General features: G+C 38.0%; 1 protein-coding gene across 2 annotated transcripts in view; it reads right to left on the bottom strand.

Moving 5' to 3' along the window:
* The window catches only part of LOC120422115 (cytotoxic granule associated RNA binding protein TIA1-like), a 610,909-nt gene that overhangs the window by 444,664 nt on the left and 138,891 nt on the right, over positions 1 to 27,354 (bottom strand). The window lies entirely within an intron of this gene.

Raw genomic sequence — 27,354 nt, 5'->3', positions numbered from 1 at the left:
TCATTTTATCATTTTCTTCCGCGCGACCACGTGACCACTTCCACCACGTGGCCACGTGTGGCATATTCCGCAGCTGCTGTCCCTCAAACTCCCAAACAGCTTTGCCCGTTCGTTCTTTATTCATTATAATTAAAAGTTCGTTTTTTCCACCAGCTTCTGTTTTGTTTTATTACTCGCGCGGCACACTCTTTCTCTGTTTACTGTTATTGTTCTAAACTCCAGCGCCAAAACCGGGCATGGCTTGCTATGTGTGTGTGTGCGAGTTGTTGAGTTTAGTAGTGTTAGTTTAGTGTGCACGCTTAAATTAATTTAGAAAGTTAATTGAATTTCTGTTTTTGCTCAAGCCGCGACCACGACGACGACGACGCGGCGCTTAAAAGCGTCCGAGTAATTTACGAATTAAGGCATTCTCTCTCGCTCTGGGTTTGGATAGTTTTTCTTACCGGGGGGGTCGAAGACAGACATTTCCAGAAAGGATAACACTTTTAACTTGATTATTATGGCGTGCCGACCGGCGGACGGGGGGTGTTTTTTCGGGTGGGCCGAAAACTGTAGAACAACTTCTTTTTATTAGGGCGGCGATGAGGCGGTTATCTCGGTGCCCCGTGGTGGAACACGAAGTAGTTTTGACCGTTTGAGGTCGCATAATTGCTCGAAATTGAATCATGAATTTTACAGTGTAGTGTTGAATGTTTATTCATGGTAGTTGGGAGCTTATTTAGCAAAACTTTGCCGTAGTAAATTAATTTTGGAAGGCGTGAACTGTTTCGAGAAGCGATCTAGTAGGCCGCTGCATCGTAGTAGGCCTACGTGACCATAATAGAAACTCGTTTTAACTAATATGTTTGCGTAAAATGCATCAAAATTATGCTTCTTAGAAACTTATCAGACATTCAATTAACCAAATAGCTTGTCTCCAAAAAAGCCATTAGTAAAGGGAAAAGTGTCTAACACAGCTAATGTACGCAGAAAAAGTGATCCAAACATTTTCCCAATAAACAAATGAATAAAAAGCTCTCTTGAGAGCAGATTTCTTAGAAAGCCTATTAGCTTCAGAAAGTTGATGGAGAGGGTCAGCAACATTGACAACGGAAACTAATTCATGAACGTTTAAATGGTAAATAAATAGAAAACCGTTACAGTAAGGGCCAAATGAATCAAGCCTACTCATCTCATTTAAAATTTATAAATTCAAAAGGCACATTTTCACAAAATACTGCATTTTTGAAAAAAAAATCGGTATTGAAAAAATCTACTAATTTTTTTTAAAGCTCAGTCTGTGAAATTTTTCGCTTATGAGCAATTCTCTACAAAATCGGTATTTTTTCTTAAATTTTAATTTTTGTATTTTTTTAAATCCGACTGAAACTTTTTTGGTGCCTTCGGTATGCCTAAAGAAGCCATTTTGCATCATTAGTTTGGCAGCTGGCCATACAAAAATGATGTATGAAAATTCAAAAATCTGTATCTTTTGAAGGAATTTTTGATCGATTTGGTGTCTTCGGCTAAGTTGTAGGCATGGATATGGACTACACTGAAAAAAATTGATACACGGTAAAAACAATTGTGCTGATATTTTATTTAACTTTTTGTCACTAAAACTTGATTTGCAAAAAATAGTAGTTTATGCAACAAGTTGCAAAAAGAAGATTTTTTCAGCACGAGTTGTTCATTTATCCAACGAGGTTTACCGAGTTGGATAAATACGACGAGTGCTGAAAAGATCAAGTTTTGCAACGAGTTGCTTACAACATTTTTTGCAATTCCGAAAAACGCATCTTGAATGGAATTTTTTGTCAAACATTCATGTGTTTAGTAAATTCACCGTTCAAAACAATCAATATTGAAAAATGATACTTTTCGATACTAGTGTTGAAAAGTTCAACTTTTCAGCGCCCATTTCAGTGCTGAAAAGTCGAACTTTTCAGCACTGGTACTGAAAGGTATTAATTTTCCATTCAGTTATTTTTGGTAGGGAAAAGTAGGCCGTTTCGTTTCTCCAGAAGGACAGAAAAAGTTGACATTTTCACAGCGGAATGGCAAAAAAAAAATATTTTCAAAATTTTTAAACCAAGACTAACATTTTAAAAGGGCGTAATATTGAATGTTTGGTCTTTTTGAAATGTTAGTCTTGATTTAAAATTTTTCAAAATATTTTTTTCATAAAGATCGGAAAATTTTACGAATGTTTCATATTTTAACATTGTAAATCGGACCATTAGTTGCTGAGATATCGTCATTAGAAAATGATGGGTTGTTTGGGTGAGGCTTAGAAAACATCAATTTTCCTGTTTTTTAAACTTTGCATGGCAATATCTCAGCAACTAAGGGTCGTATCAACAAAGTCCGAAAAAGCAGAATATAGTGAATTTTCTCAGCTTTTCAAAAATATTTTTTTCAAAACTAATTTAAAAAAATTAAAAACTTCGACTATTTTCAAAAAAGTCACCTAAAAATAGATTTAACTTGAAAACGGTGCGCTTTATCAAAATTTCACTAAAGTACTTTTTGATTACAAATTTGATTTTACATCGAAAAATGAAGCTGAAAATTTTTTGCGACCAATTTTTCGATTTTTTGAAAAAAATCAGTATTGATTCAAAAATTCATAACTCGCTCAAAGATTTTTTGCACAACTTGGAAATTTCTGAAAAGTTGGCATTTGATGTCCTCTTAAACATATCAAAAAATAAAAAAAAATTAAAAATAGTGGTTTTTTTGCTAATCAAGTTTTAGAGACAAAAAGTTAAATAAAAAATCACCAAAAATTTTTTTACCGTGTATCATTTTTTTCCAGTGTAGTCCATATCCATACCTACAACTTTGCCCAAGACACCAAATCGATCAAAAAATTCCTTCAAAAGATTCAGATTCTTGAATTTTCATACATCATTTTTGTATGGCCAGCTGCCAAATTTGTATGGAAAATTATATGGACAAACTAATGATGCAAAATGGCTTCTTTGGGCATACCGAAGGCACCAAAAAAGTTTCAGCTGGATTAAAAAATACAAAAAAAATCGAATGACCGAAATCTGAGAGAACTGCTCTTATAATAATGTTTGATGTTCTATTGACAGTACAGAGAAACCTCTTTTTACGCGGTGGTGTTACGCTTTTTGTTTCGTCGATTTATGTTAAACCATACAAAATTTTTGCAAGCTTCAAAAGGCGTTTTGTAGATCTGAACAAACCCTACAAATTGTTTTTAAAAGATTGCAAAAATATTGCGTCGTCCAGAGCAATCGACAAATTAGAAAAACGTAACGCACCGCGTAAAAAGAGGTTTCACTGTAGTTATTAAAAATTGATCCAGTTTCCAATATTGTAAAAACATAAAATTCTTAAAATTTGTGGTATGGGTACGCAGCAACCGAAAATTCCAAAATTGTTGAACTTACGGAACCAATCCTGAAATAATTTGATTATAAAAATTGACAATTTTTATTGTAAATCTTTATGAAAATAGTAGCTTAAGAGATGAATTAAAAATTATATCGATAGTTCCCGTAGTTTTGAAGATTCGAACATTTCTGTACCAAACATCTGGATGCAAAAGCTCTAGTTGATGTGCACAATACATTTGTTTTGCAAATCAGTACTAAATTTACATGCAATCATCGTGTGAAAACTATCTGCAAATTAGGAACACTCAGAAAAACTTTATTTTTCACTATTTTCAATCAACAATTAAAAAAAACTTCATCATCCTCTACCGGTCAATATTCTCAGTGAGCAGTTTCTACTCTTTGAAGGGCAAACAGGAATCGAACTTATCACCATCCGCTTATAAGACGAAACCCGTAACCTCACGACCACGGTAGCTAGGCATTAAAACAAAAGGAAATTTCATAAAATTTTATGATCTATTTGAAAATAGGTTTGGAAGATAAGAAAAGGATAACTGTCCAATTTTTTGCAGATACGTGCTTTGTTTGCGAGTTTGGCAAACTGTCAAACACTAAAAAAGCGAGTTTGTTTGATTGTCAGAGTCTAATACCTCCTTAAGTCGTCTGATCATTTGAAAAGGCAAATTTATTTTTCGAAATCAAAGGGCGATAATTTTTACCCTCACTGTAACTACCTGACCAATTAGCAGGGTTCAGCCTTTCATCATCGAAACAGGTAGCCAAATGAAGGGAGGGACTCAAGTGCAAACATTACGACTCGTTACATTGCTGTTAATTCATTATTTGATAGAAGAGAAAAACTTTTTCATTCCAGCTCGATCGTCGTCGGTGTTGCCCGATGGCTTCGGGCTTTATGAGCACCTTTCCAAACTATACAACATTTAGTTCCATCATCATCATCAAAACCAAAGAGGGAACGGGGGAGCAGTCAATATTTGCTGCCAACAAATAAATCTAATTAGGGTGGTACCTAAAGTGGTACCAAACCAGTCGGTGCGAATGGACCCTTCTCCGTTTTTGGGATATTTGAAGTAGTCAAACATTCCAAATTGGCTGAAATATGAAGGAATCAAATAAAGTGGGAGCAAACAACTTATCTAATGAGATTCAAATGAATTTCGGATGATGTGTGATGTGATGTTCTTTCTCGGTTTGAATTTCACTAACCTCCGGGCACATTTTTCCTCACCGGCAATTCGATTTATTATTGTCAAGAGGATATTCCCGCAGTTTGAGCTATTGATATGCAACCACATTTTATTTTCACCTTCCTCCGCCATTCACACTTTTTCAATCTATAATACCTATTAGAATGGATCGCGTTCGATTGCGAGTCTGTGTGTTAAAGCGAGAGCGGGGGAGAAGATCCAATCTTCGACTGACACCCCCCTCAGTTCAAATTCCGGAATGTCGCGCGAGCCTCACTCCATTCGTTCGCGGTTCCTGTGGCCAATCGCATAGTTGGACCGGGAACTCTTTTCACGACATTTTCCTTTTCCCTCCCCAAACTGCTGCTGCAGTGAACACATAGACACATGTGTGCTACATATTTTCAATAAGTCGAACCAGAGAAAAAAAAGAAGGAAATTGGATGATTTTTCGTTCGCTTTTTCGGCACCGCACTCCCTACCCGTTCTGAGGTTGGTCCAATTTTGGCTAGAGCAAGGGGGGTCGTCCGTGAATGACGATTCTTTTTGCAACACTGATGCTCGTTCAAGAGCTGCCGAGCGCAATTTTTGGAAAAAGAGCCCTTTGCGATGATGTTCATTTTGCATCACTGCCACTGTTTTGCAGCACTGGTGCTCATTGAAAGCCTCACGAGCGCTCTTTTTCAACACTGTTGCTCATTCAAGTCCTCATGAGCACGAATTTGAGACAAAAGAGCCACTGTGAGCAACAATACTATATCTCTTCCCGTAGCTTGTGAAGAGTGCCAATTTCACTTTTGCTCGTAAAAGAGTTTGTGAGCGCGAGTTTGAATGAGGTGAGCCACTTGCGAGCAACACAACTCTTTTTGCATCACTGTCACCCTTTTGCAGCAGTGTTGCTCGCTCAAGAGATCTTACGAGCGTGAGTTTTGAGAGCCACTTGCAAGCTTGTTCTTTCTGCAACACTGTTGCTCGTTCGTGAGCTCATACCTAATATTAAAAAAAAGAAGTCGTTTTCTATGGACGCTCCCTCCCCCACAAAAGTAGAAGAAGTCTACAACTTTGCCACCATCCGAATGGATGGTGGTTCTGCGGCAAGTCGAACTAAGTGTTTCTGTGGGTATAAGCCATTGCCATGCTCGATTTTGCCGGGACTTTGCTCTCACTCCTCCTGCTCATTTGAATACACGCAGTGCGACTCTACGGCAAAATGTAGAACATATACACACCCCACATATTGAAGCTGTCTGGCTTCTTCTTCCTTTTTTCAACCCCGGAATCGCGCGAAACAAGTTTCGAAATTCGTCTCACCCTCTACGATCTCCCGCCAAAGAGTATGTTAAAGGTGTCTCAATTTAGTTTCATGACTAATGTCGCACGTCTCGTCTTGAATCGATTGATTTTTTTTCTGTATAGAGCGCGACATCAATTTGAGCTGAATTTAGAAGTTTTGTTGCCATCCCCTCCGTGAACGGGCGCGTTGTATCGTGGCAGGAGGAATTGATTTTCAGGTTCTCGTTTAAATGTGAACGCGCGAGATTGTCTGGCGGCAGTTCGCGGGTCACGGTCGTAAGTTTTGGCTCCGAAGAGCGTGAACTTTGCAGACGAGCAGTAGCAGTGCTACTAGAGATAGATGATCAAATTAAATGATAAGCAAATCGAACTGTCGATTTTTTGAGGAGGGAGAATTTTTATTCCTCAGTATTCTGTTTGATTGAAATTTTTATTTCTAGTGTGTTCTATCGATTCTTGATTCCAAAAGGACAGATTCTGCAGTCTTGCTCTCTGTGGAGAAAGCTCACGTATTTTGCATACTTTTCGTTCATTTGCAACCCTGCCTCTTTTTTAAAGTTGCTCTTTTTACAACAATGCTCCCCTTTCTACAACACTGAATCTTAGCTTTTGCAACAAAGTTGCTCTTTTAGATCCATTTGCAACACTGCTTCTATTGTAACAACACTGATTTATTTTTTTTGCAAAAGTCACCAGTGTTGCAAAATTAACTATAAGAGCAACATTTTCAAAAGGAGAACCCGTGTTGCAGCAAGACTACCGGGGTTGCAAAAGGAGGAAAAAGAGCAACAGTTTCAAAAGGAAAGCCTGAATTGCGTGAGGAGAACCAGTGTTGTTGATGGAGCTAAAAAAGCTAAAGTTTCAAAAAGAGAGCCCGTGTTGAAAGAGGAGCACCGGTGTTTAAAAAAGAGCTGAAAGAGCAACAATTTCAAAAAGAGAGCCCATGCTGGAATGGAATCGAATGAGCACCAGTGTTGCAAAAGGTGCTTAAAAATAGCAACACATCGAGTTGCGTGAAGAGCACCAGTGGTGTAAAATGAGAAAAAATAGCAAGATTTTCGAAAGGAGAGCCCGAGCTGCATGAGGAGCACCAGTGTTGCAAAAGGAGCCAAAAGAGCAAGAGTTTCAAAAAGAGAGCCCGTGTTGCATGAGGAGCAACAGTGTTGCAAAAGGAGCTAAAAGAGCAACAGTTTCAAAAGGAGAACTTGAGTTGCGTGAGGAGCACCAGTGTTGCAAAAGGAGTCAAAAGAGCAAGAGTTTCAAAAAGAGAGCCCTGTTGCATGACAAGCTCCAGTGTTGTAAGGAAAACTCGAGTGGCGTGAGGAGCACCAGTGTTGTAAAAGGACCTAAAAAGCTACAGATTCAAAAGGAGAGCCAGAGTTGCATAAGGAGAACCAGTGTTGTAAAAGGAGCTGAAAGAGCTTAAGTTTCAAAAAGAGAGCCCGTGCTGGAATGGAATGGATTGAGCACCAGTGTTGCAAAAGGTGCTAAAAATAGCAACACAATGAAAAGGAGAGCTCGATTTGCGTGAAGAGCACCAGTTGTGTAAAATGAGAAAAAAAAGCAAGAGTTTCAAAAGGAGAGCCCGAGCTACACGAAGAGCACCAGTGTTGCAAAAGTTGCTAAAAGAGCAACAGTTTCAAAAAGAGATCCCGTGTTGTGTGAGGAGCACCAGTGTTGGACAAGGAGCAAAAAGAGTTTTATTATTGATAAAAAGAACTCGGAGCAAAAAGAGCAAGAGTTTCAAAAGGAATGCTAAAAGCAACGGTATTGCATGAAGTTAATGCAAAAGAGCTTTCGAAAGATGTAACAAGTTTATGCTCGGAAAAAAATGAGGACAACATTCTTTCGGGAAAAAGATAGCAATATTCACAAAAAATTAAGTTTTTTTTAAGCACGATATGAGTTATCTGATATCGGTAGAGCAAAAACTGTTCATCTGTAGTGGACGTGTTGCTCTCAGCTTTTTTTCTGAATATTTTCGGAAACCGGAAATTTTCCACCCAATCTATTATTAATCTCGGCACAAAATTGAATCCTTTCACCTGATTAAGAGGTAAAAACTTCAAGATAATAACCTCCCGTGAAAATCCAAAGAGCGGCTCACCTTTCTTACCCAGATTTAAAACGCCTCGCAAGCAAGCAGTTCAGAAAAAAACTTTTCGATCATCCGGCTTCCGGTTTCTTGGCGTGCATTTTCAAAGTTTTTTTTTTCCTCCCAGCTGCACTCATTTGATTCCGATGAAGGCTTCTGCTGTATAATTTAATTTATGACCGGGACACGAGTCTGACCCCCTTACTCCACCCGAAAAAAAAGGCCAAACTCCTTTGCATCGGCTCTCTCTCTCTCTCTTATTTGATCTAAATTATTCAGTTAAATGCTTCCCATGACTGTAATTAATTAGGACTTTTGGACTTTTTTTTTGTTCTGTTCATCTCCTTTTCCAGCCTCCGACTGCGTTAGTCTGATGAAAAAGTCGCGAGCCCGCGATGGACCACCGGATGTTTGAGGAAGGAGAAGGGGGGGCTGGCTATCTTATTCAGGGGGCTGTCATCATTCTTTTTTCATGACTTTTCCGGCGACGACGACGATGGCTCTGTGTGGAGAAACAAAAAGCCAAACTCGGTGAGGAGAGCAATAAAACCGACAAAAGGAAGGAAAAAGAGGAAAATGAGAACGTTCAATTTATTTCTCCAGTTTTCCACGGTTTATTTCGGATTTCGGGGAGCAAGAAGGGGGAGGGGTGAGGACCAGCTGGCCAATGACGACAGGAAAGAAGAAGCAAAACTGATTAAATATTTAAACTATTTGAAAGTCTTTTATTATTATTTCCTCCCAGTTTTAGAAGCAGCATTATTTTAAGCGGAAGTTTTAGGTCTATCCCTGCTCCACAACATACAATCGTGCGCTGAGAGCTTCCGGTGGGACTCCTCCCCTTAAACCCCCCCTCCCACAGAAACAATGGGTGCTAGCATATGCGCTCGTCTCCGAGTTTGAGTTGAAACTTTTTTTTATGCTTCTTCTCTTTGGAAAAATAGAGACAGACACACATGCACACGGAGCCGTGCAATTTTCCCTCAACGATGTCACGTAGATTTGGCCATAAAACTTTCCAATTTAAAATTGAAAACTTGATCTGCTGGAATTTTGAATTATAAGCCGGGCTGTGGCTTTTTGCGGGGATTGGGAGGGGAGGAGAGACATGCTTAGAAATTTAGAACGATTTGATTTCTTTTAGGAGAAAACATAGATTGGTCTAGATAAGAACCTTCAATCGCATAATTTAAAAAAAATAACAAGCAACGTGAGAAGTATTTTTATGCATTGCATTGCGAAGCAAAGCATTGCCATTTTAACAATTTCATACCATTTTAATTTTGCGTTTAATTCTTTTTTTTTGTTTTGGATTTAACTTTGTCCATGGATTCCTTATTTTCAAGTCAGCCTTTTTGCAAAAAAGATTTTTCCTCACAAATCTCTATACAAATATAGGCTGCCCAAGTGCCCATTAGTTTCCAAGATTTCAATTGGGAACAGTGATTATCTTAATTTTCATTCTTTGCTAGGCTTTATCACAGCAATCAAAGCTCGTATCACAATTTCTCAGCTATTTGATTAAGTTTCTTTTATTAAAAAAAAAAATATTTTTTTTCAAAAAATCATCTGAAAATTGTTGAAACTCTTGAACTTTGCACTTTATTACATTTTGCTAATCATTTTTTCCTATAAATTTTAACAAGATACCTAGTTAGAGCGTCCAATTTCCCAGGGTTATGAAATTCCCGGGAAACGGGAAATTTTCAACAAATTTCTCGGGAAATCCCGGGAATTCCCGGGAAATTAGAAATTTATCGGAAATTGTTCTCATCCGGGTTCCGATCAATATTTCGCAACAAAACTTTATAGAATATCAACATAATTGGTCAAATAAGTGTGAAGATCAATTTATGCCTTGACTGGTTGTAAAAAAAAAACATACAAATTCAAGGATATATATAAATTTTCTAAATTTATAAGCTGTCATTCAATTCGTACACAATATCAACAAATAATGATTACATAGTTTTATTTGTTAAGATATTTTTTTAAACACAGTGTTTGGTAAAATGAATCCATCAAAACCATAAAATTGTTTTAAAATTTGTCTCTGTGGCCAGTCTGAGAGAATATGATAAAGAATAACATTGATAATAAAGTTTAAATGGAAAAAAATGCAGACAATTTGTTTTTTCATGGCATATATTTTTCCAGAACAAATCTTGCTTAAATACATAAATAGATAAGAATTAAATTTACTTTAAACATCTGCCTTTTCACTTGAAATTAAATTTTTATGCAATCAAACTCAAAGTTTTCAAATATTTGAAGCGAGTTCTTAAAATATGTTTGCTTCTTTTGGCACATTTTCTATAATACGTAGTAGTTTTTTTTAATGATTCAGTATAATAAATGACTTCGGCTAAAATAATTTTCATAGCAAAAAACTTGTTTAGTAGTTTCATATTTCAACCTCTTACGCCCTTCGTAGTTCTAGTGTTCTATACATTTTCAACTTTAAAGTTAGTTTCTCGAACACTTTTAAACAAATTCTTGCACAACCCTCTTTGCGACATTTAATGATACCAATTCAATTTTCATTCAATTTGGTCATGGTAAACTATAACGTACAAAAGCAACTCAATTTTGATCTAGGCGCAAAGGGGAACCTTATTTTCAAATGATATAACAACAATTTTCATTTTAAAAAAAACTTACCAAAATGATAATAGTTTATTTTCCTTCCATAGTGTCGTAATTTTAGTTACCCAAACAACAAATAAGATCTTTTCCCAGTTGTGAATGCTTCAGAAATTAATATCATCTGAAATAAACCTTGACATGAAATTTTCACACGAACTGATAAGTTCAATAAGAACAGTAAATCAAATTAGATAAAATAAAATTGAGTTGCTTCATTATTTTTTTGTGAATTCAAAAAATTTGCCAAAGGTCAAGAAATCTATACTTCCGCTTGTAATTCGGGAATTCGGGAAACGGGAAATATTTTTTTTCGGGAAATCCTGGGACGGGAAATTGGACGCTTTATACCTAGTCAATCGGAAAATTCCTTTATAAGAAACGGATTTTTAAATACTTTTGTAGCCATCCAATTTGTATGGAGCATGGTAAAACCAATCATGAAAAACTGTTTATTCGGACAAAAGGATTCAATGGACAAAGTGTCTTCAAAGTAAAAAAAATACGGAGAAATCGACTGTTTGCAAAATCATAGAAAATTGCAAAATTTTAATTTTAATTTAGCTTGATTGTAATTTTTGATCTTCAAAAGGTATTGAAAAGAAATACCTACACATTGATTTATGTACAAGATGTGTTTTTTCTAAGTTTGACTTGTTTCATGTGACTTTTCTAAACATGTCTTTTTGTAGTTTGGGACAACTTTGGCAATTATTGAAATGAAAATTAGTATTGACAAAAAAAAACTATTTCAATTGCCAAGCCTTACTTTCAAAATGTTATTGAAAAAATATCACAAAAAGTAGCCAAAATTCATAACACAACAGAATTCATGAAAACAATATTTTTAAACAGTTTTTTTTTAAATTACAACATACGTCATCAAATGTATTTTAAATAGTTTACATTATGTGTTTGAATAATCATTTAATACACTCCGTGCTCAAACTCAACCCATTTCAACGAATCATCTCTGCGGTAAATTTTTCGCAGTAGGCCTGGCCGCTTTAACGTTTGTGACGCTTCAATGCATTCTAATGCAATGGCGCACTGCTAATGTTTATTAATGACATGAAGAAAGCTAGGCCTAATCTAACCTAAGGCACTCTCCAGGATCCCTTCGAAAGATTGACTGCGCTAGGGTTTGATTGGATTAGATTTGTTTGAATAAACATTGAATAATAACACATTACAAATTATATATAAAACTAAATTTTTTAGTGAAACGGGAAATGATAACTTGAGTCAGGTATTGAAAACATTTCCAACTTTAATGACACTTTAACCGCCCCGGATGTTTATCCCTGTCCAATTTAATTATTTATATTGCATCTTGAGGCATGGAAATAAAAACAGCTGCTCGAATTAATTATAAATTTGCATTCTTGATGCGTGTGAAAGTTACACAGAGAGGGACATTTTTTATCCATTTTCAAAAAGCCCATTTCCATTCCCAGCCCGGCTCAGCCCAGATCGATTGAGTGCCACCATCAAAATAATTTGCGTAATTACCCCCATATGGTCTATTAAACTTGCATTGTGTTTTTGCTGCTGCTGCTGCCTGAATGTTTGCGTGTCTTTTTCACCTTCCCTCACAAACACACGCTCAATTAGTGCATTCTACCCGGCAAAACCCATCAAAATGCACGTCAGATGCAAAATCCTTAACCGACAGGAATACAAGAGGCATGAACAACACACCAGGCCGGTGTGCGGTGTGAAATCCCGCTTTGAACTTTGCACGGTTAATTAAATTAAATGTTTTCCAACCGGCGGGGAGCGGCGGGGTTTGGGGTAGGTTTAAACCCTCCAACATCCCGCGTGCCTCACGGCTCTGCCCCAAAATGGAATCCACAAATAAACATCCCTGGATCCCATCCTCCCCCCAAAATAAAAAAAAAACTTTCCCACAGGGGAATTCCGAGTACGTGTATCTTATGAATATGAATTACTTTTGGGGTCCAACCCCCTTTTGACCATCCACACCAAAAAAAAAGCCCGAACTGCACTTATTAAAATTATGGTTTATCCGCGGGATACTCCCCTCGACAACTCCCACGCGGACGAGAGCGTGTGCTATTATTTCAACAATCAACTCTCGAAATAAATAATAAATTGCGCTTGAAAACAATGACGATTGAACCCGCCTTTTCCCCGCCCTTCTGCCCGCGAGGGATTCGACAGTTGTATCGAACCGCGCACATCAGAAACAGACAAAAGACCAAAGAAGAGCAACAACAACAGCACCCGAAATGAACAACATTTATTTTAATCCAATGTTAATGCGAAGTAATTAAAAATCCAAATTAGTCTGTTAATTAAATATTAATGAATGAATTTCCCATTTTCATACGCGTTTATGTAAATTTTTCAGGCGCGCGTGAGAGCCAAACCGGAGAGTGCGCGTCTGTCAGCCCGCGTGAATCCACGAATGATCCAAGTGTGCCATGCCAAGTAGTAACCCAACCCGCAACGCAGACTTCCCAAAAGGCGTCGCGCGTGCGAATATTGATGACACCGCTCTGTCACCAAAAAAAAAATCATGACGTAAAGCTCATAATTCCATCCAAGCCGCGCCCATGAGCAGGGCCAGGACAGGTCGGAACTGATATCGCCTCATTATCTCACCCGTTGTTGTAACAGGTGGGAAATTGTTGTCATTATTTTGGTGCTTGGAGTTCTGGGAATCGAAAATATCGTTTTTGATTTACTTAAATAAAATTTGATTGAAACTTTACACATGGAAAAAAGGGGATTTTTTCTTCATTTGACAGGTTAAGAATTCGATTCACACTTATTTTTTACTGAATTCGGTTGTTGAAAAATTGGTAAAGTTTAGATATGTCAAAATAATCAATTTTTTACCGAAAAGGTTTCTTTTCTATTATAAACATTATATTTTTTTTCAACCACTTATTCATTTAATTCCTAGTTATGCCACTTTCTTATACCAACCCTTTAATTAAAAACAAAGAAAAAACAATATTGTGTGCACCTTTCAACTAAGATATCCTATTTTCCCTCAACACCAAAGTCCCGAACCTTACTCCCCAAAACACGCTGAATATTTCATCCCTTTTGCACGTCACCATCAGAATCTGGCAAGAATCTTGAATCTCGAACCGACGACGGCCAGAAAAGCAACCTGCGACCTGCGACTAACCATTAAAAGCCAACATTTTCCGGAATGTCAGGTCGAGTTGCCTCTGTTCTTGCGTTGTTTGCGCTTCCCTCTGTCCAAGTAGGCGAAAATGTTCCCGAGGGGCTCACCAACGTCATCATCAGTCTCCCGAAAACCCAGTTTTGTCAGGCTGCAAAGCAGGCGTCGACGACGCCCGACGATGATTAATTTATCAAAGAGAATTTTATAAAATGTTTTTCGATGAAATCCTTTTTTCCCCCTGGGTGAAAGAGTCACTCCCGTGCGCGCGCGCCCGCTTTCTCTCATTAAAATTTTAACACAATTCGCCCTCCGTGCTTGCTGCTTTTTGTGTGTTCGCCCTAGGACGAAGGCCAGGGCCAGGGCGAATCCGGAGCAGGCCTTGCGCCTCGGAGGAGGATGTTGCCTTTTTGGGTTTGCTGCGATGACAGCCCAAGCGGCGCCCCGGCGCAAAGTCACTCGAGGGGTATTACACACAGAGAGTTTCATATTTGCGCTCCAAAATTAACTGTCAGGAATTAAGCGCTTTTACTCTGCACAAACACACGCACACACACAACAGTTCAAAGAAAACACAATGGAAACAATTTCTTTGGAGATTTCCGACGGTAAAATGTGTACGAGAGTGGGTGTTGCGAAGGGTCGACTTTCCAGCAGATTATCTCAAGTTTCATCTCTGCCACTGTCGCTGCACAGCGGGAAATGTCAAAAGTGGTCAAAATTGAAAAGTTAATGATTTTAATAATTTCACTTTAAGCCTAGTCTGGTGCCAACTAAAAATACAAAATGAATTATATTCAAGTAAATAATGCGTTCAAATTTTGACCATAATTCGTCCCACAGTGCACAGCCAACGAAGCTTTTATACGCAAAGCATTGTATGTTAACATTTTCCCAGCAATAATCCCAGAAGTATATTACCATAACGAAGTAGCTAATTTTTAGCATGCATAGATTTCCAGCGCTTAAGCTTCACGAAACAAAAGCTGCAGCACCGTTTAGCTTAAGGGACACCCCCCTCGTCCTTCCCTTTAAAAAAAAGTAACTGAATAAAAACAACCGAAAAAACATGCACAAATTTACTGTCGTTATTAAAAAAGATTACCGGGATAAAGTTTAGGATTTCGGTTGCCATTTCTTCGCGCGTTGAACGCTCTCCCGTCGTCATCCTTATTGAAAACACGGCAACTGTTTGGGGTTTCGGTGGACCCCCCGTCGAAACCGTAGTAGGCGAAAGCCAAATTTGTAGCATATTACACTTGTAGCTCATAATCATACTTGAACGCGTTAGGTCCAAGGCGGCGGCGGGCGCCGCCAAAATGAGCATTTCTGGCAAAGCTGGATATTTATGCCAGCGTCGTCGTCGCAGTCGGCTGTGCAAATACGATTCCGAAACAAACTCGAGACTACTGCGATGGTCGTAAAAGTTGAACCTCGTGTGGAATTTTGGGGTCTCTAAATTTATGACCTCCCCATGTGAGGGGCGCGCATTTCCCCGGGTGTTGTTTATTGCGTAAATGTGTTGTGCGGACCATGTGATGCGGGGAGTTGGGAAATCACCCGGTGTGTATGCAGTTTGCCCGGCGGCAAAGTCGGATTTTGCAGTAGGTTTTCCACGTAAGCCCGGGATGTTTTTGTTTAATTGCTGTACTGCAGCGTGGGATAATCTTTCGCTGTGGGAAAAGGGGATTAACGTGCAGTTTTCAGTAACGTGATAGCGAAGTTTTGATTGTAGTGTTATAAGTTTGATCTGGTTACAATTTCAATACATATAAAAAATATCATTGAAAATCAATAACTTCTAATTTTTTAAAAAGACTCATTTAACATCTTCAAAATTAAATCTAATTCGAAATCTAAAAATGCTCACAATTTCCAAAATTAGAGAAGCTAATACAGACAGAAAGAAATTTAAAGAGCGTCGATTTTTTTTAAATATGACTTTGGAATTCTTCGATCGGGATAATTTATCATGTTTTTGTGAAACTTTGCCAATTAGAGTTGACTGCAAAAAAAAAATCTTGTTTTTTCGCTCCAAATCAAAATTTAGCTTGATGTTATTTTGAGGATTTGATGTATATTGTATTGTTAGATCGCTAAAGTCCTTTTGATGGATTATTATAGCATAGTTTCTGGACTTTCATTCTACTTGTCACTTTTTTAATATTTCTAAACTATTTTTATTTTTTGTTAAAAATTTGTCATTTGAGGAAATGTATGAAAAGTGAGTAGATCAATACTAAATTCCACATAGAAAAAATGTGTGAATTTTGATGGTGTTGAATTAGCTTTCTTATGAGGTAATATAACTTCAATTTAGGTTTGTGTTGAAAGTTTTTGCCTGCTTTCTGTGCAACGTTCTTTTATTGCGTAACGCAAAAAATGGATTTTGAGATAAAAACATTGAATAATATTACCATCGGCCTTATAAAAATAAAATAAAAACATCAATTTGCTTCAAACTTCAAAATTAAAGACCATTAAAGACAAAATTTTGAAAAGAGCCAAAGAGCCGTTCAAAAGAGCCGCTCATTTTAATGTTGTTGTTTATTTTATTAACGTGACTTTAACCATTCGTCACTTGCTCATTTTAATGAGCGGCTCCTAAAAAGAGCAATTTTGCCCACCTCTAATGCTGCAAGTACTCTTCAGTATTTATTTTTTTAAGTAGGCCGTTTCGTCGTTCGAGAATTCCAAGCGAATGACAGGTGGTTTTAACTAACTCTTTCGAATTTTATTTAACATTTGCTTATTATTTTAACAATTTGTGATACACTTAATTGAAAAAAAAACAAACATTTATTTGTTTAAAGATCGATACAGACTATTTTCGGCAAGTAGTGAATGCAAAAATGTGAATGTGCTGAAACCTTGATAAACATTTTATTGCTTTCAATTTAAAAAGCTAAATTTTATATGTTTATTGAAGCCTTATAAAAATGTTCCATTCAACTGTAAGCTTACTCTTTCCAAATTTTAAAATATTACTTGAAAATCAAGCATTTTTTAACATTTCTCAAAATATGGCAAAGCTTTTCCATGAGGTCAAATGGAACCTAAAATGATGCTTAAAAAAGAATAAGTTAAAATAATTCAACCAGCAAGGTGACTTGTTTGAGGGCATCGTATTGACATGTTACAATATTGAAAGTAAAGTTTAGTAGTTAATGCAACAAGTTGCAAAAAGTAGAGCAGTAGTAGATTCACCGAGTGTGATAAATACGACGAGTGCTGAAAAAAACAAGTTTTGCAACGAGTTCCATACAACATTTTTGCAACTCATATAACGTCATGATTCGAATATCCGGACGCTTCGAAATCAGGACACCTCAGGGCTTTTGTTAATTTGATTTGGTTATCCGCGGTGGATTTCTTGAAATAATTCGAACTGTCAAAAATCCACCAAAGCATCTACCGGTGGATACTTTTCTACCACAGATTTTTGTGAGATCAATGTGGTAGATGCTTTGGTGGATTTTTGACAGTTCGAATTATTTCAAGAAAATCCACCGCGGTTAACCAAATCAAATTAACAAAAGCCCTCTCATCTTGTTTTATCGATTATTTGGATCTATGCTCGCATTAGGAATGCCATAACTGTGTTATTTGATGCATTCTAACATCACCTTTCATTTCGAGTTTGTTTGAACACTGTAGTTAATGCCAAACAATAAATATAACTAAATATTAAGTTTACCAAAAATGTGAAACATTTCACTGAAATATTTCATAGGCATCTGAAGCACCTGGAAGGCAAAGCAGAAATTTGTGGTATTGATTTCCTTAAATTCTAGCAAATTTTTATATAAAGTATCGATTGTTTCGATGTTGACCGCTTTTTTGAGAACTAAAGAATGCCATTCACTAAAATTTCAGTTCAAATTTGTGCGATTCATCAACAAAATCGAGTGTCCGGAATTTGAAGCAAAAGTGTAACGTTTGGCCAAAAACGATTTTCGTATTTTTTTATGTTTGCCACCAAAACATACATGATTTTACTATCAAATTGCATTAAAAAGCTTAATTTCTGTTTTAATTCTCCAGCATTGTTAAGGGGGGATTTAACATTCTGCAGATATTTGACAAATTGAATTAAATCCAAAGCATTCTAGAGTGATGGTCTAGGTAAGAGATGGTTGTCTTACTGGTTCAAAAAATGCATTGCATTCCTAGTCTTATTAAAAAAGGGCGCATTTTCGCAGAAAAGCAGCTAAAGCTCAATTTTCCTTAACAAAACGAATTCCAAATTGTTTTAAATTACCCACAAAACGCCCAACCACACTGCTGCCTTGTCAGTTTTCCTCTCATTCAAAATAAAAACAAAACATCTCGCGGCACATTTCCACCAACCGGCATACGGTTCGCTGCCCAAAATATGATAAAATATCCTCGGCGGCAGCATTCAGCCGCTTTCCCGCAGCAGCTGCGTCATTAAAATTTCAAATTGAGCGATAAAATCATCTTTTCCCGGCCTCGTCCGCCAGAGGGCAAACCGCTTTTTTTGTTGTTGTTTCAATTTGTTGCTTATCAAGAGTCGGAGGAGTCGCGGGTTCGCTTCCAAAACCGGATGAAATGAAACAATTTAGATGATAGAAATAATAATTATAAGACACACACAAAATATACTGCAACAACACGGCATCATCATAATTTCATCCGTCGTTCAAAAGACAAGCGCGCGACCAACCAGCCAGCCAGCCTCCGGATTGTTTTCCTTTTATTTTCCCAGGCCCACCACCCAAAAATTGGCCTCGCTTTTCCGTGTTTCGAGAGCAGCAGCAAAAAAAAAGTGCAGAAAGGAGAACATGTTTTTGCGGGCTATTAAAAGAACACGCTACATTAAGGAGAAGCCACACCATTATCGTCATGTAGCAGAAGAAATGCCCTGCGGTAAGTTTGCCTCCCAGCAGCAGATACAGCAACAGCAGCAGGCCATGACACTGCACCGTCCCAGTTGGCCATGGTCCGAAGACCGAAGAAGCCGGCTGCTCCTGGGATGAAATTTAAATTGCCATGAAATTTTTAAGACTGCTTCTTCCACTTTTTGTCATCAACCGACCTCAACACACTGACTCTTGACAAAATTTGTTACCAGGAATTACTTCATTATGTTACGGGCTATTCATTATGTTACATGACTGCCACTGCTGCCATTCTTGGATATTTTTGGGTGGTAGGGATAGGGGGAAGGTCCATTTTCTGCTGCTGTGTGCGGAATTTCCTCCTGACGCCGCCACCGCGCCTCCATCAAGGATCTAACGAGTAGAAAATGAGATTACACCATAAGCACCACCATAGTTGGCGGCGACCACCAACCGGCAGCAACCCCCACGCCATAATAAAGTAGGTTATATTTTGTATTACTTTATTGACCCAATCGTAGCAATCGTTGTCATGGCCGTCGTGGTAGGGCATGGCACACTATGATCGTTTCTCGGTGGGAAAACTTTGTCTTTTGGGCTAAAGGAGGAGGGCTAATCCAAACCATGCCTGCCAAGGCATGGCAATCTTTGATTTCTCTATTGACTTTTGTGGCGAGAAAATAAAAGAACGGGAGGGAAAAGTCACATTAGATTTCACCTGCCGAAGAAGCAATCGACATATTTCGACTCGGATAATTGATTTTGCGTCTATGAATGTCGTAATGCTGGGTATGGCATTTTGGGGGGTTAACCCTCGGTTGACGAGGGTGGAACAAATTTCAAACACGTTTCAAAATTACAAGCAATGTTTCAACAAGATCAATTTCAGGGGAATTTTCGAGGTTTCCTATAAATTTACAAAATATACAAAATACCTTGTTGAAATTGTTCTAGAAAGGTAATTTTTAAATTAAATTAAATATCTAAATTAAATATGTTATTATCTTTGGAATTAATAATGAAAGCAAATCGATATAAAATGTTGAATGATGAATTGAGGCCGAGGGTTAACTTCTACAAAAAGAACACACACAGGCAATTCCATTCCAATTCAATGGCTGGAAAACGAAAACCGCTGACGTCTTTAGATCGCTGTTTACCTTCAATTTTCCCAGCAACTTTTGCTCCAACAAAAAAAAAAAGCGAAAACCAACTTCATCCTATGACAATGATCGCCATCATTGTTGACTCGGCGGGAGAGTTCGAAGTTAGGTTTCGTTCGAAATCATTATACGCTTACCTTGTGTTTTTATTTCCATTTTATTTCCCCCTTTTTCTCCCAATTTCCCATCGCGCCCGCACCGCCTACTGTCACCCCTTCCAAAAGTGGGGCGATCCACGTGTGCAAAACGCACGCACGCCCGCAGCCTGCTGCGACCCAACACAAAAAAAAAGCAAACACAGGTCGTCCTCCTGCGACGAACGCCAAAAACCAACAACCCTCCGGAGCTCACTTTGAAAGCGATAGCCAAAGATTAGATTATTGTTCGGTAATAGAAACTTGATTGTGCGAAGTCGAGAGAGACTCCTGCCGAAATGGGTTGGAACTTTTGCCGGCGGAGCGAAAACTCCCGTTAGCCTTTACGATCCATTTGCGAGTTGGAGGAGGGGGCAGGTGGGGTGAGATGGGTTTGGGAAATATATTTAAAGAGGAGCAACGCCCCTCCCTGCGATGAGCCTGGATGAGCCGCGCCCACTTTCGTAGACCTACTCCTGGTGAGATGATAATTTGACTCCAGCGAAGAAGATCTACTGTTTGTTGATGAACACTATCTTGGACGGTGGATAGAAAGAACGATTTTTTAGTCGACGACTGTGCAGTGCAAGTCAGTTCTCAGTCAGTCAAAAAAATACAAAAATATAAAAATACAAAAATACAAAAATACAAAAATACAAAAATACAAAAATACAAAAATACAAAAATACAAAAATATAAAAATACAAAAATACAAAAACACAAAAATACAAAAATACAAAAATACAAAAATACAAAAATACAAAAATACAAAAATACAAAAATACAAAAATACAAAAATACAAAAATACAAAAATACAAAAATACAAAAATACAAAAATACAAAAATACAAAAATACAAAAATACAAAAATACAAAAATACAAAAATACAAAAATACAAAAATACAAAAATACAAAAATACAAAAATACAAAAATACAAAAATACAAAAATACAAAAATACAAAAATACAAAAAATACAAAAATACAAAAATACAAAAATACAAAAATACAAAAATACAAAAATACAAAAATACAAAAATACAAAAATACAAAAATACAAAAATACAAAAATACAAAAATACAAAAATACAAAAATACAAAAATACAAAAATACAAAAATATAAAAATACAAAAATACAAAAATACAAAAATACAAAAATACAAAAATACAAAAATACAAAAATACAAAAATACAAAAATACAAAAATACAAAAATACAAAAATACAAAAATACAAAAATACAAAAATACAAAAATACAAAAATACAAAAATACAAAAATACAAAAATACAAAAATACAAAAATACAAAAATACAAAAATACAAAAATACAAAAATACAAAAATACAAAAATACAAAAATACAAAAATACAAAAATACAAAAATACAAAAATACAAAAATACAAAAATACAAAAATACAAAAATACAAAAATACAAAAATACAAAAATACAAAAATACAAAAATACAAAAATACAAAAATACAAAAATACAAAAATACAAAAATACAAAAATACAAAAATACAAAAATACAAAAATACAAAAATACAAAAATACAAAAATACAAAAATACAAAAATACAAAAATACAAAAATACAAAAATACAAAAAAACAAAAATACAAAAATACAAAAATACAAAAATACAAAAATACAAAAATACAAAAATACAAAAATACAAAAAAACAAAAATACAAAAATACAAAAAAAAACCTGTTTTGAAACACCGTTTTGAAACTACTGTACCGGAAAGAAGGTCACTTCTTCCCACGCATCACCAAACAATCCGGCAAAAAATCCGAGAAATCGGAACAGATCGAAGTGCACGGAAGGTGTTCCAAAACTTACTGTCCCAAGACCGAAGACGACGACGACGAGCAGGGTAATAAAAATTGAATTTTTTTTTTTTTTTTTTTTTGAATTAAATATACTTTATTGAATCTTTCTTATAATAATTACATTTGGTTTACATAATAAGTGGTCAGCTGTAGCTCTTCAGCTTTAGTTTGCTTTTCGTGATTTAAACACTGTTCATTTTCTTAACTTTAAAAGTATATGATTTATCATTTTTGTAACACTAGGTACAATGAGGAAAAAAAAAAATTAAGAAAACATAACCTAACCTTAAACTAACTTAAACTTACAATAAACTAAACCAATCCTTGAATCAAGGGGTATTCAGAAATTGCACATTTTTCCCTGAATTTCAAACATTTCTCTTGAATCTTCTGATCCAACATTTTTACTACTGCTAATTCATGAACCTCACTTGATCTTGTCCAGCCAGGAACATTCAAAACCATTTTGAGTACCTTGTTTTGGACACGCTGGAGCTTCAATTTATGAGTTCTAGCGCAACACTCCCAAACAGGTACTGCATACTCAATAACGGGGTAAATTATTTGTTTGTAAACTGCTAGCTTATTTTTCAAAGATAGCTTTGATTTTCTGTTAATTAAAGGATACAAACACCTGATGAGAATGCTGCACTTGTTCAATATTTTATCTACATGCTGCCGAAACAATAGTTTCGAGTCAAGTATGAGACCTAAATAGACAACTTCCTTTGACCAGGGTATTGAAACATCATTCATTTTAATCAAAACATCATCCTTTGGGACAAATCGGGCCGATTTGGAAAGTGGAAAAATGATGGTTTGAGTTTTGGCTGCATTTATGCGAATTTTCCAGTCGCCAAAGTATTCGGAAAGAACGTCAAGACCCTTCTGAAGACGGCCAACTAAATATCTGGTTATTTTACCCTTATAAATAACGGCAGTGTCATCAGCAAAAAGTGACAACACACCATTACCAGGAAGAGTAGGCAAATCAGATGTAAAAATATTGTACAGAAGTGGGCCAAGAATACTTCCTTGGGGAACCCCAGCATCAATGTTGAATAATCCAGAAGCAATCCCATTCAGAAAAACCCTGAACGATCTCTCCGAAAGATAGTGCTGGATAATTTTGATAAGATACATTGGAAAACCGTACAAATACAGTTTATGTATCAAACCATCATGCCAAACATTGTCAAAAGCCTTCTCAACATCCAACAAAGCCATAGCAGTTGATTTAGACTCAAGCTTGTTCTGCTTGATGATTTTAGTTACTCTCGTAAGCTGATGAGCAGTATTATGTCCCTTTCGGAAGCCAAACTGCTCATTCAAAATTATATTATTATCGTTGGTAAAATCCAAAAGCCTTGAATAGATGACCTTCTCAAAGAGTTTGGACAAACTACTCAAAAGACTAATGGGACGATAACTTGTTGGCGATGTTGGATCTTTTTGAGGCTTCAAAATTGGTATGACTTTGCCCAGTTTCCAATTGGTGGGGAAGTAACCAAGTTGCAAACATTTATTGAAAATATTGGCTAGATGTTGAAAGAACTGATCACTCTGTTTTTTCAACACTAGATTAAAAATGTTATCAAAGCCTGGAGCTTTCATATTTTTCATTTGTTTAACTGCAACTTTGACTTCCTCACCAGAAACATGGGAATCTGCAGGAAATTCAAAGGTAGAGTCATTGATTGATGAAATACTATTTGCAACTGATGTTTCTTTACGGCTGGTCATGGAAGCGCCAAGATTATGTGAACTAACAAAATGAAGCCCAAGTGCATTTGCCTTTTCCTCGGATGTAATCAAAGGAGAATCCTCAACAATAAGAGGAGGAATAGGCTTTGGTTTGTTTTTAAGAACTTTTGAAAGTTTCCAAAATGGCTTTGAATAATACCCAAGCTGGCTTACATGTTTTGAAAATTCTTGATTTCTGATATTGTCAAGTCGGTCTTGTATGATTTTGTTCAAATTGTTCACTGAAATCTTTTTGTCATAGTCCCCAGTCCGTTGATATTGTCTCCTATAAACATTCCTAAGTCTAATCAAGTGTTTAGTATCTACGTCAATATCAGTTACCTTAAAATTAACAGGAACCTCCCGAACGTTGGCAGCCTCTGCTTGGTTGATAGCCTGCTGGATCACCTCCAGCGAACGATCAATATCAGCAGAAGTTTCCGGTTGTTGATCATAGTCGATGTTGCTGTCGACCACTTGCTGAAACTGCTGCCAGTCAACGTTGTGGTAATCTTTCCGGGTTGGTTGCCGCTGCGGAGTAACGGAAGCTCCAACCTCCACAACCACCGGATAGTGATCAGAACTCAACTCTTCAAACACCTCAGGATGAGCCACGTTCTCAGCCATATTGGTAATGAAGAAATCGATGATTGAGTGATTCCCAGACCGAGCCACCCTCGTTGGACGATCCGGACTCACAACGTTGTAGTATCCGTTTTGCAGATCGTTGTGCAGAATCACTCCGTTCCGATTCCTCCTGCTGTTGCCCCAAACTTCATGCTTCGCGTTGAGGTCACCAGCGATGATGTACTTTGCGCTCCGCCGTGTCAGCTTCTGGATATCGCTCCTCAGTTTTGCTGCTGAACCATCTCTGGCATTCACCTGACGTGGGCAGTATGCAGCAATGAAGAGTACTGGGCCAACCGAAGTGGGAATTTCCACCCCAACGGCCTCGATGATGTCCAGCTTGAAGTGTGGCAGCCGGCGTGGCTTGAGATCACGATGAACAGCGACAAGCACACCTCCTCCTCCAGAGGCGGTCCTATCGAGCTGCGTCGCGATCTTGTAGTTTTGCAGATAAACTTTTTCACCGGGCTTCAGATGAGTTTCCGTGATGGCAGCTACGTCGATCTCCTTCTCGCGAAGAAAATCCACCAGCTCTAAGTTCTTCCTCCTAATGGAGCAAGCGTTCCAATTCAGCAGCTTGAGGGACCTACGATCCATACTGGATGACGAACGAGGTCAGCACTTCAATCTGCTGGGTCTTGGTTTTGCATCCACGCAGTGCAGCGGACATCTGTTTGAAAATATTGAGGAGTTCGGTTGAGGTGTAAAGATCATTACCATTTTCCTCAACTGCTGGTTCTTGGGTTGGTCTTGGCTCCTGGCTGAAGCCCGGTGGTGGCGGTCTCGGCTCCTGGCTGGAACCCGGCCGTGGATGATTCATCTCAGCTCTCTTCCTGGGATCCAACGGCAACGGTGCCAAGTTCGGGACCTGGCGTCGCGGTTGAAGAGGTGGAAAATTTTGCTCCACCAGGGCTGGAGGAGTTCTACGACGCTGAGGCTGATTCTTCGTCGATGCTTGCTGCCGAATTTTCACGAACTCAGCTCTCTTGGGGCACTTTCGGTCGGTTGACGAGTGCTCACCGTCGCAGTTGAGGCACTTCACCAGCGAATCTTGGATGCACTGGGATGTGATGTGCGCATCGGTACCACATTTGGCGCAACGACGCTTCAGGTGGCAGTTCTTACCTCCGTGGCCGAAACCCAGGCAATTGAAGCATTGTGTGACGTCACGGTGCACTGGTCGGTATCGCTCCCACGACACGATAATGTTGAAAACCGCTCGGATTGCCTTCAGTTCAGGAAGCGTCGTCGATCCCTTAGCCAAATGCAGCAGGTAGAGCTGGTCACGGTACTTGATGTCTTTGTTGCGTCGGCTCATTTTGTGCACGGCCAACACATCCAGTTTCAAAACTTTTAGCTCGGCAGCTAATTCCTCCACTGGCATGTCGTACAGACCTCTGACGACGATTTTGTACGGCTTATCCATGACGACATCATGGGTGAAGTACTCCGCCTCGTTTTCGGTCAAGTAATCCTTGACCAGTTGATAGTGCTGCCTGGATTGCACCAGCACCTTAAATCCGTCCTGACACAGACGAATGTTGCCTTGGACTTTACCAGACTTGATGAGTTCAACCAGCCCCGCTCGAAAGTCGATCGTTGCTGCTGATTGCCGCACATAAAAAGGAGGCAGTTTCTCCTTTCGCTGTTTCACTTCATTCTCCTTTGCTTCCGCTACCTGGTCCTCGTCAGGCAGTCCAGCGAACTTGTTGTTCTTCAAAAGCTGCTCCTCGTGCGATGAAGAGTTCTCCTCCTCCTCATCCATCGGTACAGTACCGTCGCTCTTTTTCGTCTTTTTGCTGTTCGATGTCACTTCCAAAAGCACCTTCCTTTTGGAAATCCCCGGTTTTTGTCCATCAGTTGAGGCCTCAACCTTCCTTTTGGAAATTCCCACTTTTTTGCCTGCTTGAGCCGCAGGTAGGGCAATATTGCCGGCGTTTTGCGCCGGGACGCGACGAGTCATGTTGATTCAGACAACCTTCACCAACGAATGCTCGGATAACAATGAATAAAAATTGATATCATCTTTTGCGCTCACAAAACAGTAAAATGGCCTTCCCTGGTTTGGTTCGACTATCTTAAGAGCAGCAGCAGCACCGGTTCGTCCCATCGGAATGAGATTTCCGAGATTGAATGGTTCGTTCTAGCAGAAGGGACAAGCGCAAAACTATACCGTAAAAGTTGAATGCCTTTTTTTTTCCTAGGAGGAGGGCAGGGCATCGTGAAACTAAATTTTCCGAAGGCCGTAAAGTTCTAGAAGAAACTTGTGGGGTAAACTTGGAAGTTGAAGATTTCATCAAGGTTGCTTCGAAGATTCAACGGAAAATAAAATATTTCAAAGCTAAATGTCTAACAATTGCCCACATACCCTATCTTTCCAAAGGCAAGTAAGCTAAATTAAGGGTTGAGGGAGCATTCTTGCGACACACCAAATGTCAGAAATTCTTGGTTCGCACCGTTTGGAACCATTCCTCGAAGGTGCCACCGAGAGAAGGAAAGTCAGGTGTGCAAAAAATATTTGCAAAAGAAAAACATACGCCCCGCTCTGCCTCAAGTTTCCTTTTTTTTTTTTTTGTTGGTACAAGGTAGCGCCGGATGGAATTTGTGCCTGTGTCTGGATGTGTATTAATTTCATGCTTATGTGAAAATTCCTCTGTTCAGTACATTTACTTGAGGTTTTTCGTCGCTGCAAATGAAGAATTTGTGTGTGTGTCTGTTTAGTTTGGAAAAGGTTGGTTTTTGGGGTACTGCTTTTTCCTCCCGTTACTTGTACTTGGGTGGTGTGGAATGTGCGAGTTATGTGAGCTCTTGACACTTGCGAGGTGGAGCTAGGACAAGTGAAAGGAAAATCTGATGAGTTTTGTTTTTTCCTTGATTTAGAATTCATTTTAGTCTTTTTTTTTTTTGTTGATTAAATAGATTTGATGAACAACTTCAAAAATGTTTCAAAAAAGAGGTTGAATGATGATTTTGTACGATTTTGTGCGATTGTATGTGACTTTGTGTGTGATTTAGTGTAATTGTGGTTGGTGGTGTGGTGTGGGATTTTGTGTGAAATTGTGTGATTCGAAATTCCACGGAACTGTCAACAAAAACTGTCTAAAATTTAAATTGTTTAACACAACGCTCAGACATGTGTGAGTTATTACCGTCAAGCAAAAAAAAATCTAACGTCGGTGTCTCAGAAGAAAAGTAGGCTCGCTGTCAGATAAAAAGTAGACAAAAACAACATAAACTCACTAG

This window comes from Culex pipiens, chromosome 1 (genome assembly GCF_016801865.2).
Source record: "Culex pipiens pallens isolate TS chromosome 1, TS_CPP_V2, whole genome shotgun sequence".
Lineage (NCBI taxonomy): Eukaryota > Metazoa > Arthropoda > Insecta > Diptera > Culicidae > Culex > Culex pipiens.
Note: the sequence above shows the minus strand (reverse complement) of the source record. Positions and strands in the feature narration are given on the sequence as shown.